Source organism: Hibiscus syriacus, unplaced genomic scaffold (genome assembly GCF_006381635.1).
Source record: "Hibiscus syriacus cultivar Baekdansim isolate YM2019G1 unplaced genomic scaffold, ASM638163v2 tig00117021_pilon, whole genome shotgun sequence".
Taxonomy (NCBI): Eukaryota; Viridiplantae; Streptophyta; class Magnoliopsida; order Malvales; family Malvaceae; genus Hibiscus; species Hibiscus syriacus.
In genome coordinates, this window is record NW_024063527.1 from 565748 (window position 1) to 586808 (window position 21061).

The 21061-nt window shown below is 35.4% G+C and overlaps 2 pseudogenes; both read right to left on the reverse strand.

Moving 5' to 3' along the window:
• Window positions 1–290: 290 nt before the first annotated feature.
• Window positions 291–12757, reverse strand: LOC120195776 (annotated as a pseudogene).
• Window positions 12758–13828: 1071 nt separating this feature from the next.
• Window positions 13829–20419, reverse strand: LOC120195907 (annotated as a pseudogene).
• Window positions 20420–21061: the final 642 nt, after the last annotated feature.

Below are 21061 nucleotides of genomic sequence, written 5' to 3' on the forward strand. Positions count from 1 at the left end.
AACAAGAAACATCAAGCAACTAGAATAAAGAGAGAATCAAAGAGAAAGCATCAAAATCAAGTTTAAGCATTTCAAGCCTATTTTTCATTCAATATTCATTTTGCTTTCAATAACACTTATTGTGCTCAATTGTATTTATTCTTGAGTGTTATTTTTTTGTTATAGAATTATGCAAACATATTTGTCTTGTGAGTTTGTAAATTTGTAATATTCTCTTTGAGAAAAAGAGTGTTCTCAAGAATTGAGGTATATTCTCGAGGGAGTTGTAAGGTTATCTCTTTGGCCTCAAAAGAAAGAACAAAACTAGTAAATTTGTTGGAAAATCCTTAGTGTGTATATCTAAGGTAGTAGACGTAGACTTTTGTTGATAAAGTCGAACCACTCTAAATCGTTGTGCAATTACTTTCAATTTTCTGCAAAAGCTTCCACAAAATTTTAATTGTCAATTCACCTCCCTTTTAGCCGATTTCGTCAATCGATTAACTCAACAAGATATTACAAAAATAAAAATGATTCTCTCAATTTAATTTGTTTTGTTCGTAGACACTATTTAATTTTATTCTTTCAATAACAAGAGATTGATTTTAAAAAGAAATAAATAAATGTATTATAATAAATAAATAAGAATCAGTCTAGACTTTTTTGTACTTTAACTTTGTTTAAATTCATTTTAATATTTTTCAATAATTAATTTTTTTTGTATAAAATATGATTGTTTTATAAAATAAAAAATATAAATGTTTGATATTTATAAAATGGAGATGATGTTAGGTGAAATAGAGATAATTAAAAGGCGAGGGACGGCAAAGAGTGAGGGACTCGCGTGGGTGTGGGGCGGTATAAAGTTGTGTCGGTTTGTGTGAATGTTATTCTTCTAAGAGTTCAAAGCTTAAGTAGTTAAGTACTAAGATGTGTATTCACTTCTAATAATTCAAAAAAATATTATTTCATAAAAATATTTTGAATTATTAAAAGTTGATTTTTTTAAAAATAATCGGAGCCTCGTTAAAAACTCTTTCTAAATCTAATAAGGAAAAAAAGAGTATCCAGCTCCATTAATTTAAAATAGCATAATTTACAATCACATAATTCAAACACAACGGATAATAAGACAAAAAAGAAACAGTAAAGGAAGAACTAAAAACTAAAGATGCTAAAACATGAGCCACAGAATTGGCCGAGCGACGAATGTCAGTGAACATGAAACCAGGGTTGTGTCTAAAAGACGTCAGCATCATCTAATATGGAACGGACAGAAGACAAGTTGGATTGGTACTACTGAATCTGTTGCACAATTGCGGCTGCGTCGATTTCATTAAAAATTAAATTAAATTACTAACAACTAATTAGTACATTAGATCCTGTAAATAAAATTAGAAATTCGAATCTTGACAATTGTAAATAGAACAAACTTGATTGAAAAGGTCGTTATTGCCTCTGCGGTACCCGATCCGAATTAACGATTTATAGATCGGATAATGATAGTTATACCAAAAATTGAATTAAATCAAGAAGAAAATGTTTTTATATTAATTTTCACTAACTCGAAAATAAACATTTATATCATATAAAAACTAGAATTCAATTTAGTTCAAATAATTATAGTTCACTAACTCAATTTTTTTCTCAGTTCTAAACAACAAATTTCCCCAAAATAATTATCTTTAAGGACAATAATTACAGAATTGAAAGTTCAAACTAGGATTGAAGTCCAGTCATATACTCCATTTAAAAGAAAATCCCCAATATCTAGTGTTAAGAACCCTTGATGAACGACTAAAACAGCACTACTATTTCTTCATACCTTGAATCTCATCCTACATGATCAGATTCGGCTTCCGGGTCCGTCTCACCGTCTATCATCCCGGTCTCGACTTCAGCATCTGCTTCTACTTGTCCAGCTTCTTGGCCAACATCTATATCAGGGCTTTGCTTTTGATGTTCATCTGGTTCTGGTGTTGGTGTGCCCCCTTGGGAATTATTTCCCGTTGTGGCAGAGACATCGGTATCAATCACTGCTATAGAGGCCTCCATATCACCTCTGTTTCCTTCTCCCTCAATCTCACTTGCTGATGTTGCAATCTAGACGAAAGCCAAATAAGGGAAAAATATTTTTTTTTAAAAAAGGTAAAAAGGAAACAAAAACAAAACCGAATGACCAAATAATGTTCATCTTTTCGGCTCGGAGTGCCATAAAAGTGTTTCTACTTCTGTATCCACTTCTGTGATGCTGTGTTAAGCCTAAAGTTGACCCTCAATAAATGTATTCTGCGAAATACCATCTCCAAGAAAATAATTATAGAAAATTTTCACACTGGAATCATCACAATGAACATAAGCCAAAAAAGAATAAGATCAAGGGCATCTTTAAGAACTATATGGATTATGCTGTTTAGAAGTACTGAGAAAGCTGATTCTGGAGATGATGAAAAAAACGAAAGACGGAAATACCTGACTTTCCTCAACTTGATGTGAAGCACTCTTCGTCTCCTCCTTTCTAGCACGTTTCGACCGGTCACTAGGTTTACCTTGGAACTTTGATCGCACTTCCGGGGGCAGAAGTTCCAACGGGACAACTCCTTCAATACCATGTTCAGTGAACTGCAATCAACACAGTGAATTTTAATAGGATCTGCAATATAACCACTATAACTGAAAACTCTTCATATGTAGATATAACATACTTTAGAGACCCTTCTAAGTCTTGCCTAGCAGAAAAACGAAGGCCCTTCCAGCAATAAACCTGCAATTAAAAAAATATTTGAAAGCTTCAACTTCATCTCTACTTAATTCAGTATCTTACGTTTACATTGATTACAATAGTGTGATCTCATATTGATATCTAAATACAACCATTTGAAAATCTTAGTTTTTTATTTCAATAAAAAAAGTCGTTTTCTTTTAAGGTAAGAAAAATGAGTCTTGGTAGGTTTGTCGATACCAAAAGTAAAACCATATGCATCTAATGAATAATTCCATGGCCATTGACTAGTTTACGTAAAAAGGTCCAAGATTCACTGTCATTGATAATAATCAATCCAACATGCACACCATGCATGTATATAATGTGTCCATATGGGTATGGGCATGGGTCTGAACGAACATTAGGCCCGGAGAATCAAACTCACTCTGTTATTTTTGTGGAGATATTCAGCTTCTATTCCTGCAGATTCATCCATCTGTAAGTTCACGAAAGAGATTATTATTTTTATTTATAACATCATGCTGAAAGAAAAAACAGCACCAAGAGAACAGTTACAAGACTCATAATCTCCTAATATACTAAAAGACAGTTCAAGTAAATTATAGTATCAGCCTTGAAGAACCAGATAAGTTTACTTACATCTTCAGCCAAGGGTTTCCAGTAATCTATGATCGCAGGAGTTCGAACACGTTGAGGATCGGTCAAAGCATTCTGGATGTGCCAAAATAGATTTTACAAATTTAGAAGTCTATAGAATAATGCACCGCAACATAAAATAATTTAAAATTCAAAACTAATACAGGAAAAGAAATGACTTCAATGCTCTTTTGACTACAATAATACAGATCAAACCTTGTTCTATCAATCTATTTGGAAATAAATACTCCATGCGCGCCATTTAAAACTCAAACTGCAGTAACATTATGTGAGAAAGTTTGTAACAACAAAAACAAAACCTAATAAAAATAAACAAAATACAAGGTCTAACGGATACTGGCTTCCAAAAAAAAATGTAAAGCTCTGAAAAACCCAAGAAAGATAAATGCATGACCAGACCACTTCTACTCTTTATGACTACTAGTAACCAAACCTCTAATTTTTTTGACATTGACCGGATGCCAGAAAGATTTGAATAACTAATATGGTGGCTTAAGAGTTCAAGATGTCAAGAATGATCCTTTCCAATACTTCATTATTTCACAAGGAACATGTTTTTCTTCCTTTCAAAAGAAAATATAAATCATAAATTGATCAACACCACAAATTGATAAAAATATCTTGTCGCTTTTGAACTTCTGAAGAACTAATTGAGAACAGCCTTTCAGTTTATATTACCCCTCCCCCACCCACCCACACACATTAGTACAGTAGCATTAGCTTTGTGTACAAGCCTATTAATAAAAAAAAAGAAAGAATTCAGTCATAAAATATTATGATTTGACTATTTGGAATACTAGGAGGATAAACAAGCACCAAAACAAAAATTCCCATGTTCACGGGATATGTCAATGAATACTTTAAGGAAAATAAGCTTTGTATCAGCATAGACGTGTAGAAGTCAGTCATGGATCTAATTTCAGTACATATCACAAATAAGATTGTCTAATGGTTAATATTGTTTATCAATACGATAATAACAGTTTTCCGACTCGTATTGTGTACAAAAATTAAAAGAAATGAGTTGATAAGTACCACTGGATTCTGATCTGCCCACTTCCACAACTGAGAGTTCTTTATTCCCCAACCTCCACCTCGGCCGACTGTTAATTGGAGAAGATATACTTTGTAAAATGTGAGACCACAGCATGGCAGATATTTAAACTACGTAAATAACATGATTAGCCGCGCAAAGTGTTCCCAAACCTAGGAGGCAAATTGGATCATAGAACACAGAAAGTTCTGAGCAAGAAATATGTATTTCTTTGCACCTCCTGGTTTAAATACACTATCTACAGACAGAAAAACGTTAGAGGAAATTTAAAATAAACATAAATATTAACTTGCACTCGCATACCGTTTCTTAGCTCCATCATGAACAGTTTTCTTCTCTATTGGCTGCTTTTCAAATGGTTGACAGCCATCACGTTTCCACCAGACCTAAGAGCACAAGGACTCAGAATAATATCTGAGCAACACCATCCTCACTCCCGAGGATAAGCAAGGAGCATAAAGAACTCAGGCTTTACCCAATTTTTTTCACGTCTAATATATGCTCAATACAATGAAGAAATCTTTCCCCTTAGGAGGAGTCACTTCAGTAGTTTTTTCACTCGATCTTCACAAGACTTAATTTCTCTTTCTGGATGTTAAGAAAAGCAAAGAGGCATTAGCAGATTGCCAAAAACACAACATAACACATAAAGAAATCACTAACCATGCTTTCAGATGAATCTTTATCATTCTTTCCAGGAGCCTTGCACAACAGACGAATGATTTTATCAATTACAATAACGGATGGAAGAAAAACAACTTATTGAATACATGAAAGATACCAATATAGAAATACCTTCAGATAGTCAAATAGTATAAGGCACTGCAAAAGAATGTGGCGTCGAAAACTTGGATCTTTTAACTGGTCTCAAAAGGGCAACAAATTTAAAAGTGTGTACTCCATAATAAAAATCTTATTCTGAGAGCCACTCACCTCTAAGCCCATCAATTACTGCTTGTAAGATTTTATGTTGAAAGTGGTTGCCTCTTCCTCCAAATTGTTCTCTGTCCCCTCTTCCTCACTCAAAGGCTGTGCTTCAAATGTATTTAACACAACCTGCACACCTCAAAAGTTTAAATAAATGATGGCCTAGTTAAATCACCAAGTTTTGTTAGCTGAACAAAACTGATTGACTGGGCAACAAAGTGAAACAGAGATCCAAAAAACCTCGTTCACAAAAGGGTATACCATTAAACTAGCCGTAAATTTCTGCCACTTGATAGGAGCATTTGAAAGGGAAGCAGGGTTGCAAAAGTATTCCTGAAAAAGATTACAAATGACAAAATCTTTATAATTTTGTTTTTATCCAGGATGCAAGTTTGTTATTCAGCGCAACGGTAGAAACTTTGCTGGGAAGAAAGAGGGCTGGATCTTATAAAAGAGCTGTTTAAGAAAAACAAAATTCATGGGATACCATTTTAGAACTGGAATTTTTTTCCCTAAAAAAGAAACTCAAGGAATATAATCTCGTGAATTTGGGGCAAACCAATTGAATTTCCCACAAGCTATCAGTGTACCATGTAGGAGTTCAGGTCACAGGGGCAAAGTTATCTAAACGAACAGTTGTTCCAAAAAAAATCTGAATGAACACTTATATTTTATTACAAGAATCTCCACATTTCTATATTTCTTAGACAATAATAAAAGGCTAAAATATTTTATTAACTCGAAAAAAAAATTAAATGCTCAAAATTTAAATCGGAAAAACCATTATTTTAATTAAAATTTTAAATTTTGTAAGTGTAAAACTATCATTTCAACTAAAATTCTAAATTTTGTAGGGGCAAAACTGTGCTTTTCATTAAAATTTCCAATGTTTTGGGGGCACTACTATTTTTTCATCAAACCCTTAATTTTGTGTTGGGAAGGGTGTTGGGAGGGGGGATTGGTATGTTAACTAAACTTCTGAATTTTTCTATATTTAAAAGTTCCCCCACAAGACCCTATGTAGACCCATCCCTGGAAACATGCATAGGAAGTCAACTATTATCCTTCCTCACTTCCTGTTTTAAAAATACTGGAATTTCACAAATAGAAGACAACTTATACTACCTAATGACTACATCACCTACATCAGCAGCTCTGAAGATTACTTATATCAAAAAAAGTTAAGCTTAGGACTATTGCAAAAAATATTCTAAGACTCGGAAAAAGTTCTGAGTGGCACAACTAACCTGTAAACTCCATAAGGTTTTATAAAAGTTGAAATCAACAGAAATCCCTGAAACACATAAATTAAAATCTGAGCTGACCCTGAGAGCCAAAATATACAAACATTTTACAAGTCACCCAAACCAAGTATTCACTAGAAAGCACCTTCAGGTGGGTCTTTCTCGTATTTTGTCTCATTTGATGTGTTAAAAACTCCCTTTATATTAACAGCTGCAAGCATTTTAGGAACCAAAAGTAAGCACCTGATATAACAATTTAAGAGTGGAATGAGGCTTAATATAAACTACCTGAACGTTCAGACAATGGAAAGAAATGAGCCAGAAACATTAGGATTCGCCCACAAAATACCACGTCATTTGCCTATAATGTCAAGTTCCAGTGAATTAGAATAACAAATTAACTTCATATTTCAGGATTGATGTATCCACATCAAAATAAATGCTGCATAAGCACTGCCATTCTACATAGGTAATTATCCCTACATACTTATTTTCATGGTTCTAGAGGGAAAAACATATATAATTGACATAACTAATGTAATAACCAGTCAGAATAAAATTTTCAAATTAAACTTATAAATCTATATAAAATGTAACTCAACACCATATCCCGACCGGTTAGATGGATTTCTTCTACATGCTTCTAAAATTCTCAGACATCTTAAAACAAAGAGATTGGTATTTCTTTTCGATATCATATCGCAATTAAACAACCTTAGAACTTGATAAAGAAAATGTATCAAACAGTTTTCTTTTTAATATTGTGCTTTATTGAATAAAAACACAGAAGGCACGAGAAAGAAAGATCACTTTTCAAACAATATAACACCATAGAGAGACCACCAAAGTGATCTCATGGTGTTTCGATCCAGTAACTTTGGTGGTATCAAACAGTTAGGGATTTCATGCAAGATCATGAGTAGAGCCACCCTTTAGAACGGGATGTTAGTCGACACCTCAAAATTTTTGGAAAAAACCCTACGTAATATAAATTTCTGGCCACCACTGTGCATGATGACGTTTTCAGTTTATTAGGTAATGAGAAGTAGACAAATCTTCCACATGGAATCAGCAAGCAGATATTACATAATACCACAAAATCAAAATAGTAGCTAAATGAAATTTAAAATGAGATTTGAAAATGGATGTTACTTTCCTTCAAGGAAACAGATTTATACAAATTCTAATGTAGAAAGTGCACCACTTGTAAGTCAGAAGCATGACATGCATGCATGAGAGCATTGATGGTTAGTTTTGTCACTACTATAGATTGCTTTGTCAAAAGAAAGAATGTAGGAAGAAAGAAATTCATAAGCACATAACTACCTTGGACAGTCGACGAAGAAGTTGATTGCATGTTCTCAACATGACAAGTTTTCCACGAGCAAAAAGTTCTTGCTGTAAAACAAAGCAGGAATTTTCTTAAATAAATATTGACCATATCATAATAGGGACACTGCTTATTAGGGAGAGTAGTCAATCAAAAAAGAATGGAAACTTCCCAATTCTTTACCTATTTGTGTGTGTGCATATACAGCCAAATGAAAAACTGAATTGATCTTAAGAACGCACCTTTCCCAGGATTTCTTGCTTACTCTCTATATAACGAAAAATATCTTTGCAGTTTCTCATTGTAGACGTTTCTGTCAAGTCCTCCAGAAGTTGGAATATCATGCCACCTTCAACATGTTCTTTCTCACAAAGATAGAGCACAACATCTAACCAAATGAAATAGGTAGACTGAAAATCCGAGTAAAGTAATAAATCATGCAATCACAAGTTTGTTGTCAGCATATCAACTCAAAAGCAAACATCTGTCTAACTACTCATGTGGGTGTAAGTTGAGATGACAAGCTATTGAACAAGCAAGAAAAAAAATGGGGTGACGGAAAGACAGATTGGAATTTCAAGTATATAAACAAATAAAATTCCCTAATATTAAACTATCCCACCAAGCTATCATGGAAACAGGAAGAAGCTAAAAAAATGCGTTCAAAATATACCAACTGCCAGTATCCAGCATGACAAGCCAAAATATTAAATATTTAGGATGATAGGGCTCAACCTCACAAGTCTCTAGGAGATAACTTCACAAGTGGTTACACTGTTTATTTTATCATAACAGGCTTTCTTTTGTTTTCTTGAAGCCTCCAGAAACATAAGAAAAGGTAAAACTAAAAAGGCAAGGAAAAAAATGCAGAAGCAATCAAGAATCTAAAGTAAAAATAAGTTAGGTAGCCAATAAACACTTATATGCAGACGAGACACAATTACAGCAGGGTAAAATATAGACTGTGTGCAACATAAATTTCACCATATCATCACATGCAAGAAGTACTTTGACTGAAGATTTCATTGTATCATCAAGGAAAAGAAACAAATTGATTCCTTCAAATCAAGAATATGGAAGTGCACAACCAATTTGACAACAAAAAATGAAATAGAATCTGAGTCACTTAGACCCAGACGTGAATGGAGAATATGGGTATGCATCCAAACAGGTATGTTCAATTAGGGAGTAACCAAGAAAAACTCACAGGTTCAAGAAAAGGTACCAAACAGACTCACTTTAACTAGATATCAAGCCACAGATTCACCCACCAGTAAACTAACAAGCTAATTTGATGTGGTGCTCGACTTATCATTGATTAGAGAATCCAATGGCATTAATTCAACTAGCTGATAGTAGCTAAGTTCATGGGTACCCATACTTCAACAATAAAAATATCCTTTTGGTTTAAGAGAAGGTATGTATTGTAGGCCACTGAGCACTTAGCCTGACATTTTGTGGTTTATTTGAGTTTATAGTGCAAGAGATTTTTGGTTTTTGTGGGGAGTGTTATTATCCTTTCATGGGATAGGTGTGTCTACGAGTAAGGTTGTAATCTAGGGGGTTTTTACCTAGGTTGTAATCTTTGTTGATATTAATAAATTTTGGGCACTCTTTTCCTCCTTCCAATGCCCGTTAAGATACTTTGTAGCTTAACAGTTAAGAAGGGGGGTTTAACGAGGCCTATTTCTTATAAAAAAATAGTGCAAGAGATTTTGCTTACATTCTGCCATGAAGCAGGTCTGTTATTATGATTTATGACATTTTTCTTCCCTATTTGAGTAAAATTAAGCTAACGAGTCCTAAACATAGTTCTTCTTTCACTTGATCTAGGCCTTATTTCTAATTCTAATAGTAATGACTTCAACCAAAAAAATCCTAATCCAACTTTCTGACCAGAGTTTCTATTCCTAAATGTGTTTCTTTGTAATGTCTGATATATTTAAGATGATTTATAACAGGATGTGAGCCCATTTAGAATCTCAGAGAACTTTAGAATGTGTGATCCATTATTTCATTCTTTCTAGCTCTTCTATTGCTCATGTAACTTGACAAATGAGTTAGTGTTCACAAACCATAGAATGTGTGATCCATTATTTCATTCTTTCTAGCTCTTCTATTACTCATGTAACTTGACAAATGAGTTAGTGTTCACAAGACACATGGAAACAGGCCCCAAAAAAACTAATACCATCCTCTTCTATAATTGAGACCTTCGTTTTGCATCTTTTATACCCTAAAATCTTCAAATTTGACGAGTCCAATTCTTACCAATTTAGAAGAACCATACCAAAGCAAAGTTGATCTTAAAAATTCAATTAACCAGACCTACATACTTTAGCCAAAGTTTCAATGTCCAATCACAGAATGTAATTAACTTAATTAATTTATATGCCTAAAACCTTAATTTTGCTGAGCCTAAACCTTTATAATTCATATTTGAATGTATTCATATGTATATTTAGGTTTATTAGAATTCCCATACACAAGCTAAATAGCTTCCACCATCAACGAATGAATAAGCTATCTCCCTGCCTGTAGCACTATGCTTGTACTTGTTTGTAACTTGAAAATGAATTTAAATCTTATGCAGTTAAACACTTCGGAAGAAATATCAAAGTCCTCAAGTTTCACTTAAGTTTCAAACATTAAATCCTAGACTAATGGGGATTTGCGAAGGAATTATAATGTAACACAAACTGCACTGCAATACTGAAAAATTTTATAAGTGGCTACAGACAACAGATATGACAACTGGAAACCATACTCACCTAGAAGTCGATTACACCTGCATTTCATCCTCATCATCAATTGACTTCCCATAAAGCATTATCTCCTCCCCTGATTGTACTGCAGATGACTGCACAGAGAATTTAGCATCAACCCCACCTTCCACTTGAATTGAGTAATATATTTCTAAACTCATAAAAACTTCCACTAAGTTTATTCTCAGTACTTCAAATTAATCTTTTCCTGTCTTCCTAATTAAAATGACATAACCGATAAGAAAAACTGATTTTTTACTGTCTTCCTAACTAAAATGACATAACCAATAAGAAAAACTGATTTTTTTAATATTTAATAAGATACCACTAGTGACTTGCCTGATGTACTTTCTGAAGTTTGAAAAGGTAGATGGTGACCCATCATTTGATGCATTAGGATTCAAATAGAAAAGAGACAAACACATATGCTTTATAGGTATAACTAAAGATTTCCATCACCTGCAAAGACAACTTATATACTTCGAATAAAGATATTGAAAAGTAATACAACTCGAGTTCAGGTAGCAGTGCCAAACAACGACAGCACCAATGTCAAGCAATAGTTACAAGTTTAAGTTTTAGATGATTCAAGCAAAGAGTATACTTCCCAAGGAAATTCTTGACATTATTGGGAAAAGAGAGAAACAGAATGAAGGTTGAGGCGTTGAGCATGGAAGAGTTGCCCAATACCCAGGATAGTATAAACTAAAACTGTCACAAATAATTAAGATACTCAAGCCCAACCCATCCCGGTGTTTTAATTGTTTAATAAACTATAAAGCAATGGCTTATTTTTCTTTCATATCATATTTACAATAAATACATATATATAACAAAGAGAGCACTCAACCTAAAGGTACGTTAAAGAGAATAACTAATAAATACCCAAATATGAGTAGCCTGTAAAATGAGATTATACAATGTACACATGGTAAAGACCAAGAACATGTACTTATAAAAAGAATGACTAAAATGTACTGATTGAATGTTGTACTAGATATGATAACATACCACCAATTCTTGAAGCAAGGTCCGAAGCATGTTCTCCAATAATTGATTTTCATCTTGAGCTAACTTTGTTTGTTTCTGATGAAAAATAAATAAACAAATAAATAACAAATCAAAAGAATGGCATCAACAGTATGTACTTTATCTGCACCTAAGTCCCAACATGTCACTGAATTCATGCCATCAGAACATTTACAGTATTTTTAAGGAACTCAACACCAAACTCTAGAAAATCACAGAAGAATAGCTTAATAGTGAACTTGGTTTTTATTTACAAAAGAAATAACAATCCATAAATTCTAAACTCTGTGAAGCATATAAACACAGGGATCTAATGAGAATCTCACAGCACAAGTGTTTAACTTTATTTCCCCCAACTGACAGCTTAAAATCTCTTGCAAGAGACAAGTCTAACACCCAATTTCAAAACCATTCACCATCTCCACTCCCATCGCCACCATAACTCCTTTCATAAATTATTACATACAAATGTGAAATATTTCCTAAAGCATAAGACATGTCAATATACCGGATAGCAATTATACAAACGACCCAATAATAGCAATGCACAAACCAAAGAATTGCAAGGAAGATTCATACAAAGGAAATGGAATAAACATAAGTTCAAAACTAAAGTTCATCAAAAATCAAGGATTTATAAACAATGCTATAATTAAAAAAATACCTGAGGTTTTATAACCTCTTGAACCGTCTTAAGAGCAAATGTTTCCGGCGGCCCAACCTGCAATATGGCTTTCCTAAATGCTTCCTAGAAAGTTAATTAATAACAAATTTCAGCTGCAAAACTAGGAGATTCATCAAAAAGAGTGAAATTTTTTTTATATAAATAAATAAATAAATTAGGGTTACGCTTACCATCATGTAGAAGAGTCGGTCCTAGAAAGAATAAGGTATATGGTGTGGATTTTGTGAATTTAAACTCGGGGTTGAGCGTGGTGGAGGCGGTCGAGGGCTGGGGTTTTGATGGTGACCACTGGACTGGAGCGAGAATAAATGTTAGTCATTATAGAAGCAGAGGTACTGTTTTCAAAATTTTCGAAATTTGGATCTGAATTGGGTATTTTTCCTTTAAATAAACTATCCAAGATGACCTAGTTTTTTGTCTGCTATCAGTATCGGGAGCGTTCCGTATTGCTTCTCAGCCCCCAAAGTTTTCATTACCACTAAAAGGAATACTAAACACTTTTTTCAAATCAAAATTGCGATAGAGAAAAGATTTTTCCACTCAAATTAAACAGTAAATCTTTTAATTTTTACGGTGAAAAATTTGAGTTGTGGGCATTAAAAAGGGGAGCTCGTTGGTTGTTGAGTGGGAATTTTGGTGAAGGTTAGGGTCGAGGGCGATAAGGATAACGATAATGTTTTTCTTAATAATTTAAAGGGATAATAAGATAATTTTAATTAAAATTTTATTAATTTATTGATAACACGTATATTTGTAGTTGTAGTAGACTAGTCACTCGAACTCAGAATTCTCTTTTATAATTGAGGACACTTAATGAATTTAAGATCATCGAATTTTTAAGATAGAGAATAAAACGATCAAATATTAAATGAAGAAAAAATTATTTTATAGATCCGGCTCGCCATGTCATTCATGATACTAGTGAATCATATCCATTAATTTCAAATTAACTTCCAAATAATTGTTCACTCCTTATTTACACATAATAAATAGATGAAGATTCACATTAAAAAAAATAAGATGAAAAATTATTATTGTTTGAGATCACAGATAACTTGGTGAGCCGAGTCCATCTATTAATTTTTCCACATCATTTGTGGTCTCAACCAATAATATTTTTCCATCTCATTTTTCCACCTCTTTCATTTGTATAAATAAGGATTGAACATTTATTTAAAAGTTATTTTAAAATTAATGGATGTGATTCTATAGGACCATGAATGATATGGTGAGTTAGGTTCATAAAATAATTTATCGATTCAGTGGTTGATCAATACAAACTAGTCTCATGTTCGATCAAATAGTTTTCTCTAATAAAACTCTATTGAATGATAACTTAATTGGTTGACGAAAATAAATTCTACGTGCTCAATTGCAAACCATTTTTCATTTCAATTACGAAATCCGTTAGATATATAGATAGTTTCAAGGGCCTATTTACATATTAACCCTAATTTACTTGCCATATGTTTGATTCTTTCATCCAATCCTACAAAGAATATGCTAAGTTCAGGGCGGAGTTACCATCTGGATTCATCATATAATAAGTTTCCGAATCTTTAGAATTAACGACAAGTTCGAAATGCGCTCGCATGTACGTCAACTCGCTGTCAGGGTTTTCCGTCGCTTCTGCCGGTATAACGCCGGCACCCATTGAAATAGGATGCAACGTTTCATCACCATTAGATCTTCATCCATCGGCTCTACTTCACAGCGTATCCAGTTTTTTTACCATTGCAATATAAGGTCCATATCAGCTCTTCGAGGATCTTGAGCTTCTCGTACAGACGCTTTTCGCACTCGAGAGTGATCCTTACGAGCCCTAATCCCATATCATGGAGGAGTTTTCCTGTGTTTATTGCAAGCTCAAGGACTAAGATAGGGAGGCATCTTGAGTTTTCTTGGATGGCAAGCATGACTCTAGATTTACAGTATCCGAAAAGGGTTCCGGTCATCCTCGTGCTTCCATGGATATGGTTATCGTGTAACTTGCTCCCGTGGAGACTGATCGGGATCTTGCATGTCGGCGTTATGATCAAAAACGACCTGAAAACGGAACGGAAACGCCTGAGGATCTTAGATGATTTCTAAGATCGGTGCTTATTCGATGGTTGTTGAAGATAGTTGGGGCGTCGAATTTTCAACCTTGGTGGACTTATGGGCGGAGTTGTAAATGTAGCATGCACAGATGAAGGACGCGGCCACAACGGCGGTCTCGATGTGGACGCATATTGTTTCGAGTTGCCATTGATGGTCGGAGGAGGATGGCTCGTTTCTAAATTGTTGGATATATGAACTGCAAAACTACACCGTTAGCACTGACTGGAAATATAAATAGTAATTAAGAAGAACAAATTCTTAAACCGTGTCGTGGTAAGAACCACTGCCTTAGAAATGAATTCGCCCCGATGTGTGTGATCGCTGCAGTAGGCGGACCGTCCCCCGAGGTTAACACGGTCGCTCGGAATTCCGTACACCCGAAACCGGAGTGGACTGCTGGTGGTATTGTACTTCTGATCGGAAAGCACTCAGAGAGAACTTTAGAAAACACTTTGTAAGTGGATTGTGAATGTTTTTGATTGAGTTGAGAAGCTGAATATAGCTCTCTATTTATAGGCTAGAAATAGGGTTAAAATCGTCTATAAAATTTCAGGATTAAATCTCTTATTTGTAACAGCTGAAACGTCTAGATGAACCTGACTCAGAAATAGTCCAGGTTCATTGTATCATTATTCAGCTGTTATAACTCCCGAAATTATATCATGTAACCCCTGGAATTAAATCAAATAACTCATGTAACTCCTGATATTAACAGCTTGTCTCCTCTGTACAAAGCTGTAAATCACTCCAGGTACATCTTAACGTTTCTGATTTAATTTAGGAATAAACTGTTTAATTTCTGATAACAAATAATTCAGCTGTTATTATTTGAAATTCAAACAGTCCTCAGCAGCCTATAAATATCAGTTGATATCTTTCATATTTTCCATTTGTTTCTTTCAAAGAGAAATTCCTCAAGAATTTTCTCTAAAAAGATAGTATCCGCGTGGACGTGTCGAAGACACGTATTACCACGACCACGACCACGACCTCGACTCGACCTCGACCACGACCACGACCACGACCATGAGCCGATCCGAGCCGTGCTGAGCCGAGACGAGACGAGACGGACAGACGGTGGCGGCGGTGCGTGAGAGCCCCCCTTGTTCTCTATCACTCAACAAGGAAGTGGAATGTCAAGCCTTAAATACCATTCCCAATAGTGTTTCCAACACTATGTGGGATTGAGCATTACCAACATTCCTCCATTAATGCGAAAGAAATCTTCTGAAACTCGAAAACAAGCTTTCCAGAAGAGCAATAGCGAGATTAGTTGCTTAAGCACTAGTATCTGGAACTAGTACATAGTGATGATGAGCAATCCTTCTCTTAGATAAGTGAAACTAGTCTGGAACTTTCTAAGATCAGGGTAAACTCATAACACACAACTAACCCCTTCATCCACCTGAGTCCTGGATGTGTAAGATATATATATACAAAAGTATATATTTGGCCATCTTACCTCAGGATTCTAGTAAATGTGCTAGAAAAATGGCCCAACATTTTTCATAGAAGGCGGCTAACCCTTCTCACTTACATAGGTTATTTCATCAAGTTTATCTCCACATAAACAAAGGGATATGAAATAATTAAGAGCTTTTATAATAGCTCAACCTCACAAAGGGTATGGTGACTTTTTTCAAGTTCATTATAAATGAACCACCCAAACTCTGGGCTAAGAAGTCATTAAGAATAAATATTCAACCTCATTTATCGGTAAATTCAATAAGTCATTCTCACTAGAACCATCCAAATACTTAGATTTGAATTTATTAAGAGTTTAACAAACTCAACCTTTCTGTCGGTAAGTTCATCATTTCCTACCCACTCACTCTGGGTTATGAACTTATTAAGAATAGATATTCAGCCAAAATCGGTAAATTCATCAAGTCTTTCTCACTAAGACCACCCAAAGTCTGGGCTATGAATTTATTAAGAGCAATTAAGCTCATCCTGGGCATGCACATTATTCATCATAGGGATAGGTAGTAGGAATGTGCACTATGAGTCTTTCCATCGTTTCGTTTGACCACATGGAACTTAGATAACTAAGTTGGGTATCCACCATGAATTCCTCAACCAATGGGCTTTAGACCCATCCCTCTAGACGAATCTAGGACCAGCTTCCGACTTAACCCTTTGGTAAGTGGATCTGCTAGGTTCCTTTCCGACTTCACATACTCTAAAGAGAGCACTCCATTCTTTATCAAGTGTCTAACTGATTCATGTCTTATGCGAATATGTCTTTTCTTACCATTGTAAGCTTGGTTCTTAGCCACACATATCGCAGCTTGTGAATCACACAATAATGAAACTGGAGGAGTCGGTCTTCCCCACAACGGAATATCTGCTAACAAGTTTCTGAGCCACTCGGCTTCTTGCCCAGCTAGGTCAAGAGCTATAAACTCTGACTCCATGGTAGAACGAGCAATACAAGTCTGCTTTGATGATTTCCACGAGATTGCTGCTCCACTCAAAGTAAAAACATACCCGCTCGTAGAGCTTACCTCATCATTATCAGAAACCCAGTTGGCATCACAATATCCTTCCAGTACGGCAGGAAAGCCAACAAACTCAAGTTTCCAATCCACGGTACCCTTAAGATACTTCAGTAAGCGTTTAAGTGCAATCCAGTGCTCACCACTCGGATTATGAGTATATCTACTTAGTCTACTCACAGCATAAGCAATATCAGGCCGAGTATAGTTCATTAAGAACATTAAGCTTCCGATTAATTTAGCATATTCAGTTTGGGAAACACTACTTCCTTTATTCTTAACTAGATGTATGCTAGGGTCATAAGGAGTTTGAACAGGGACGACATCAAAACTGTCAAATTTCTTTAGCACTTTCTCTATATAATGTGCTTGACATAAAGAAAATCCCTTCTCAGTTTTGGTAACTTTGACTCCTAAGATTACATCTACTTCTCCCAAATCTGTCATCTCAAACTTAGTAGACAAGAAATTTTTAACTTTGTTAATGGACTCAATGTTAGAACTGAAAATCAACATGTCATCAACATAAAGGCTTATGATAACACATTCAGTTTCAAACATCTTTGAATACACACAAGCATTCGAACCATTCACAACAAAACCAAAACTAAGAATAGTTTTATGAAATTTCTCATATCACTGTTTAGGAGCCTGCTTAAGCCCATAGAGTGACTTTTTGAGTCTACAGACTTTGCCTTCCATACCAGGTGCCTCAAAACCTAGTGGCTGCTCCATGTAAATCTCCTCATCTAGATCCCCATTCAAGAAAGCAGTCTTAACATCCATTTGATGTACCTGCAACTTATGAATAGAGGCTAGTGCAAATAATGCACGAATCGTTGAGATTTTTGTAACGGGAGAGTATGTATCAAAGTAGTCTAAACCAAACCTTTTAGTGAACCCTTTGACGACTAACCTTGCCTTGTACCGCTGAATCGAACCATCTGGCCTTAGTTTCTTCCGGAAGACCCATTTGTTGGAGATTGGTTTGAATTCCTTAGGCAAGTCAACTAATTCCCAAGTATGATTAGACATTATCGATTCTAGTTCATCATTAACAGCGCTTTTCCAAAAACTAGCATCGATAGATCTTATTGCTTCTTCAAAAGTTTTAGGATCCTCATCTAAAAGAAAAATTTGACCTATAGGATCTGAAATGAAGTCTAATTCATTTATCTCAGAAATAAAGGAAGTAATAAAGTCTGGTCCAAAAGAGGTTTCAACTCTTTGCGTTTTACTTCTTCTAGGCTCAAAATCAATTTGTTCAGAAGACCTAGCAGGATTACTAGAAGAAGTTGATGGAATATATTCTATTTGTGTTTCAATATTTATTCTCGGTTCCTTTAAAGGAAAAGTATTTTCAAAGAAAACAACATCTCTTGACTCACAAATAGAATAATCTTGTAAAAGCATGAATCTGTATGCAACACTATTCGTAGCATACCCTATAAACACTGCATCAACAGTTTTAGGTCCGATGGTGGACTTCTTAAAGTCTGGCAAGCCCACTTTAGCCAGACACCCCCACACTTTCAGGTATTGTAAATTAGGAGCGTATCCTTTCCACAATTCATATGGAGTAGAATCTAATTTCTTATGAGGAACTCGGTTCAAGATATGAGTTGCCGATAGAATGGCCTCCCCCCACATGTTATCAGATAACCCGGAACTTATTAGTAAAGAATTCATCATCTCTTTTAAAGTTCTATTTTTCCTTTCGGCTATACCATTCTGTTGAGGAAAATAGGGGGATGATGTTTCATGAATTATGCCATTCTTTTCACAAATATCTTTTAAGAAATTAGATCCATATTCACCACCTCTATCAGATCTAACCCGTTTGATTCTCCTATCTAACTGATTTTCAACTTCTGCCTTATAAATAAGAAAGAAGTTTTCAGCTTCATCTTTAGTTCTTAAGAGATAAACTTTTGTATATCTTGAATAATCATCTACAAAAGTTATGTAGTAGTGTTTTCCTCCTTTACTTTCAGTGTTTCTAAAATTTGCTAGATCAGTATGAATGAGTTATAACAGTTCAGTCTTTCTATTAGAAACAGTCTTAAAGTGAGGTCTAGTATGCTTAGCTTCTACACAAATCTCACATTTGTTAAAGCTAGTTGTGTCTAGTTTAGGCAGACTATTCATATTCATTAATTTCTTTAAAGCATGAATATTCACGTATCCTAATCTAGCATGCCACATATCAATGGATTCAACAATATAAGCAGAAGTGGTAGCTTTATTTTCATTAAATTGAGTTTCTATGATAAATAAACCATTGCTTAAAAACCCTTTCCCCGCATAATCACCATTTCGGGAAAGTACAAGTTTATCTGCCTCAAAAACTAATTTAATGCATGCCTTATTCAGAAGCCCACCACTTATCAGATTTCTACGCAAGGCAGGTACATACATAACATTATTTAAAGCCAGAGTTTTACCAGAAGTCAGCTTGAGTAAAACCTTGCCTTTGCCTAGCACTTCAGAGCTGCTAGAGTTCCCCATATACACATGTTCACCAGTGTTCCCATCCTCGAACTCGGTGAAAAACTCCTTCCTTGCGCAGAAATGCTTCGAAGCGCCAGTGTCAACTACCCATTCTGAACTGTTCTCCACCAGATTAACTTCTGAGACCACCGCAGCAATGATCTCATCATCTTCTTCTACAACGTGCATCTGTGGCTTGTTGTCATTCTGGCGGTCTGAGCGGTGTTGGCATTGGTAAGCTTTATGGCCGGGTAAACCGCAGACATAACACTTGAACGTCTTTCCTTCCGGTTTGGCCTTTCCTGACTTCTTGAAGTTGGCAGCCTTCTGTGGTTTCGTCTTCTTGTCTTGATTCCCACGTTTCATGATCTTCTTAAATTTAGACTCAACCAAGTTAGCTCTAAAAGATAAATTACTCATAGAATTAGTAAGCTTATCTTTTAAACGGTTGGCTTCTTCAATCTTCATATGGCCCACAAGTTCTTCAAGCGAAATGTCTCTCTTCTTATGCTTAAGAGAGTAGCGGTAGTCAGACCAAGACTTGGGCAGCTTCTCAATGAGTACATTGGCTTGCAGCACCTCACACATTTGCATCCCTTCAGCGATGATGTCATCGACTAAGTTCTCATAGTCATGGACTTGATCCATTATTGGCTTGTCGTCTGTCATCTGGAATTTGAGCCATTCGCCGATAACGTACTTCTTGATTCCCGCATCATCCGCACCATACTTCTTGTCGAGAGTGTCCCATATAGACTTGGAACTCCTTTCTCTAAGGAACATATCAAATAGTTTATTTGACATGTGGCTGAGCAGATGTCCTCGCACCATCTTGTTGTCCTTCTCGTAGGTAGCAAGAGCGGCGGCGGCAGTTGCTAAGGCATCATCATTGAGGACCGCATCCGCATCATTACCGGCAGCTGGGGTTGACAGCATGGTAGGTGGTTGCTTGAGCAACAAGTAGTCAAGATCAAGTTGCTCGAAGAATATCAGAATTCTTTGGGACCACCTTCTATAGTTCTTTCCATCAAGTGCATCGAGCTTGGAAAGATCGGGAATGAGTTTGCTCAAAGGTGTCGACATGATTGCAGTTTATGGAATTTCGTTTCTAAATTGTTGGATATATGAACTGCAAAACTACACCGTTAGTACTGACTGGAAATATAAACAGTAATTAAGAAGAACAAATTCTTAAACCGTGTCGTGGTAAGAACCACTGCCTTAGAAATGAATTCGCCCCGATGTGTGTGATCGCTGCAGTAGGCGGACCGTCCCCCGAGGTTAACACGGTCGCTCTGAATTCCGTACACCAGAAACCGGAGTGGACTGCTGGTGGTATTGTGCTTCTGATCGGAAAGCACTCAGAGAGAACTCACAGAGAGAACTTTAGAAAACACTTTGTAAGTGGATTGTGAATGTTTTTGAATGAGTTGAGAAGCTGAATATAGCTCTCTATTTATAGGCTAGAAATAGGGTTAAAATCGTCTATAAAATTTCAGGATTAAATCTCTTATTTGTAACAGCTGAAACGTCTAGATGAACCTGACTCAGAAATAGTCCAGGTACATTGTATCATTA